This window comes from Pinus tabuliformis, chromosome J (assembly GCF_031772625.1).
Source record: "Pinus tabuliformis cultivar Carrire ecotype Pingquan chromosome J, CPIR1, whole genome shotgun sequence".
Taxonomy (NCBI): Eukaryota; Viridiplantae; Streptophyta; class Pinopsida; order Pinales; family Pinaceae; genus Pinus; species Pinus tabuliformis.
The window spans coordinates 785,837,864-785,842,506 of NC_142295.1; positions in this window are offsets into that span (position 1 = coordinate 785,837,864).

Sequence of the window (4,643 nt, forward strand, 5' to 3'; positions counted from 1 at the left end):
AGTGGAAACAACCCTTGGACTATGAGAATACAGCTTTCAGATGCCGGGGATGTCAACAAACAGGTCATTTGTATAATGCATGTCCAAGCCTCAACAAGAGCAAGCCACAACAAAGGAAGCCGAAAGGATGGCAGAATATAGATGTTGCTTTAAAGAAGGCAGATACAGCAAAGAAGGAAGAACATAAAACAACAAAGGATAAAGATCAGGACAATAAGGAAAAAGAGATAAATGAGGAAAAGGAAAAAGACCTCCAGCTGGAAATAAGTGGTAATAAACGAAGTCTCAGTCCTGATGGATCAAATTCAGATAAGGAACAACAAATGAACACAGTAGAAAACCAGCTCGCCATTATTGCCTCCACGCTCAACACTGATGGTTGGCGAAAAGTGGAGAAAAAGAAGGGCAGGAAGACTTAGGCCAGCTGGTTTTTGAGGGCTGCTCTTCGGTTAACTGGAGAGCATTTTTCTTTATTTTGCTTGTAGGCAGGAGTGTATCCTGCGGGCTGTATGTTCCATTTTCATACAGTCAATTTGAATGCTTAACGCATATACTTGTAAGTTTTTATTTTTATTAATAAAAAGTTCGTTTTTTTTCTTTGGAAAAAAATCATATCAAATTCTAATTGTGATCGATAATGATCATATTGTTGCTCCTATCAAAACATGGCAAATGGACAAGTTAAAGTAATTAATATCCAGTCATTTAATTTTTTATACAATATATATATATATATATATATATATATATATATATATAATTTCAAATATTAAATATACTTACAAATTTTCATGTTAGGGCTTCTAAACTTGTCTGGCCACTGTGATGTGTGGCACGATATTTGGCAAGCTTGGCCTTCGGGGCCTTTTCTTGAAACATACGCTAATTCAATTTAATTATGCAGCAATAAAATATAAAAATCATTTAATGAGTTTGAAATAATCTTATGACCAAATGTAAGTACATGTATGCTCTCCTCGTCAGACTTCCTTCGTGCTTTTCTCTATCATATGCTTTCACGAGCTCTTTCAATACTTTCCCGCTTACATCAATTGGCCTTATTTTGGCCCTTAGCTCGGGAGGAATTTGTTTTATCTTTTTCGTTTGCTTGCAATAGAATATCTTGCAGTTTTTAGTCATTTGTTTTTTTACTTGCTTTATTGACCAACCTATCGCAAATTCAGTCTACATGTCAGGGATGACTGCCTTTTGAAGGTGCATGGGTATCTTCATTAATGCAAGATGTAGATGCTCTTTGAAGCATTGAAGGAATGATTCCTTCAACCTATAATTGAACACTTTCCTGGCATCTGTCATTCTGATTTCGTAGAGGCAACATCATATTCTATCTCGGTTTCATATGTACCAATGCAAGATGCATAAGTACCTGTACTAGTGGTGGAAGAAATTTGTGTTCCAAGAGGGTGCGACATTGGACGTATTTGTTCCTTTTTCCACATTCTTAGAGGTTATTGTGATTTATTTTTTCCTATATCTTTTGCTTGATCCAAGAGTTGATGGGGAATCAATCGATTCCCTTTGACAGGGTTGCTTTGGTTGGTCTATTTCAGTGCCTTTAGTACGTTCTTCCACGTATTTGGAAAGCATGGACAAGTCCATACCTTCTATTTTATTCATTGCTTCTACCCCCAATATAGAAGTCATTTCCTCTTTCAGTTTCTCACTGTCATGTCCCTATATATGTATAATAATTTTTTTTTATTTTTTATTTGAAAAAAAAAACCCTAATTTCTTCTTTTATAATTTTGAAACTAAAAAATAAAAAATACAATTCAAACAAGCAATGGAAACATGTGCAAATCTATAAATTGAGTATGAAATACCTCATTCTCACAAGAATCAGATCCCTTTTCTTGTTTCCCTTTGTTGTTGCTTGACATTTTTTGGCGTCCTAAGGCAATTTTTTTTCCTCCGCATTGTGTAAAATCCATTCCCTTTACTCCCTATGTTTTTCTCCCTTCCCTCTAACTGTTTTAAACAACAATAGTGCAAAATGGATGGACAGGGGTTTTATTTTTGTCTCTAGTAGGGGGTGAATGAGATGCACAAATTGATTTCATGACTGCTAGAGGTCGAATCACACCCACAAATCAATTTTTTTTATTGAAATCCACAACAGGGGAGGAGAGGTTTGTCAATATCTCTGCCCACCATCAACAAAGATCCAATCGATTAGTTATTTTCTTTCATAGCCTCAATGCATTGCTCCAACCGTGGTCTGCTCCAACTCTGCACAGAACTTCAAAGCTCCCTCGATTTGCAATTGGTGAGTATTAGAATGGAAATATGGTGAATGTACTACATTGTTTTGGTTGAATAGTCGGGATACACAATATTTTTATCCATTGTGCGCGCCAATTATAGATTGGTGGGTTTTTTTATTTTAATTTTGATTTGGTCTAATTTGTATTCATTGTCATCTTTGCACTTTGCAATGTCGATGTGGGAGGCTTCCATGTTATTATCATTTTTTATGAGGTTTAATTGAATACCAATATTGGATGTGCAATGTGCATAGGCACACGGGATAATTATAATAATAATAATAATAATACTAATTATTATTATTATTAAATGTGGTTGATATAAATATTAATAAATGTGCTTAACCCCAAAGCTTAGTTCAGTTGGTTGAGTTCTCATTGCTAAGTACTTTTCCATTTGGGAGGTCACGGGGTCAAATCTCCTTGATGCCCTTGGGGTTAGGCCCTACTTGTTTGGCTGGTGGGTAGATCCCTTCGAGTTGATCTACTTGGATTTTCCCGTGGATGTAGCAGCCACCCAGTGTCTGTGAACCACCCTAAAAAAATATGAATAAATGTGCTTAATATACGCTTATCAACCACATTTTTTAATGTGGTAGTGCTAGTTGAATACCAATATTGGATGTGCAATGTGCATAGGCACATGGGATAAGCTAAAATATTGGTTGATGTAAAGCCATATATATGGTCTTTTGACTGTACAATGAAAGGTGTTTTATGTCATATTTTCCTAGCCCACTAATGAATTTGGTTTGATTTCAAACTTTCTAATTTTATTTTAATAGCCAATGATTCATAATGTAACAATCCACTAGTTATAATCACATATATTTTTTCACCTTTAAAGGTCATGTTTCTTAGTGATTATGTATACATCTTTACTCCTTTATAGGGTGGATGGTGGTGTTGAAAATATATCTCATCCACAAGTTAACTTATACAAATTATTATATTATATATTGAGTTCATTTAGAAGACTTAAATATCAAAATTTGAAAATAGTATATTCTCTAACATATAGGGTCAAAGGTTTTTTCTTTCAATATACAAAAATACATATATTTGGCGGTTTAAAACTATGGATGAAGGGTTTGAATTAAGTTAAACGAAAATATGAAGAAAAAAAATCTAGTCCATTAGTTTTTATAATCCTCATCTACGATTTATAAGAGTTGTGTCATGTCACCATATCGGGAGTATAAATTAACAAAAAAGGTTTATATTGAAGATAGGGGCATTTTAATTAGAAAGGTGTGGTGAAAACTAGTTGAGCTTAAATCGATTGTGCATTTAGAAAATTGGATGGAGCAACAAAGAAGTGCATAGATGTTATGTGACTAATGTCATTGTTGTGTATTATAAGATCTCTAGGAGGCCATGGGCAGAGGACATGGACGATGTAGGCCTACTAAATCAACGAGAGGAAAGTGGGTGGCCATAGAATCAGATACGAAATCTACAGATACAACAAAGATAAGAAGATAAAGCAACCTCAACCAAAGGAGGATGGTGTTTATGAATTCACAAATGCTACAACATAGATGAGATAAAGTTATATAAAATATGTTGTTTTTTTTTTCAATCCAAAACATGATATCCATATGTCAAATATATGAGTAAAGTGAGCATTTGTGTTGGATAGAATATCGGTTGAAATGATATAATTGGTGTACTAAACATCATTGACTATGTTATGTGTTATAGGGGCAAGACGAGGACATGGAAACAGATCATGTCATATTAAATAAGGACACAACAAATGTCACAGGACATCAGGTGATTATTAAATTTTAACTTAAATTAGCAAGAGTTCTATGATATGTCCCTCTTTTTTCACACTATTATTAGACTTTATATTGTATTATCCAACCTTCAAATAAATGAATGCATGTTGTTGATATTTCAGATGGAAATTGGAACAAATGCACAACCTAATTGTTCAACTAGCAAAAGAAAAAAAACATACGTATGTGGGTCTGGACCTAAAACTGTTAAATGACGAAGAACAAGTGGATGGAAGAGGATATGACAATGGATACTTCAGACACAACAAATAATTGCACTGAAGAAGAGGTTGGTCAAGACTATAATACATGGGATGGGATTTGTTAAGCAATATTTGATTATATTTCTTTGAAATTGATACATTTATGATTTATCCAATTCTTGCCAAACATTAAATAATGGTTTCATTTGTTGATAGGTATAAGATGATGATGAAAGAACGACTACTAATACCAAAGTTGATCCAACTAGGCTATTAAGATTTGGACGGGATGATCCAAACCATACCAGGGCAAAAATAACATATTTAAAGAGAACTCTACCACCTAAGAAATTTGAACAACTAATGAGATT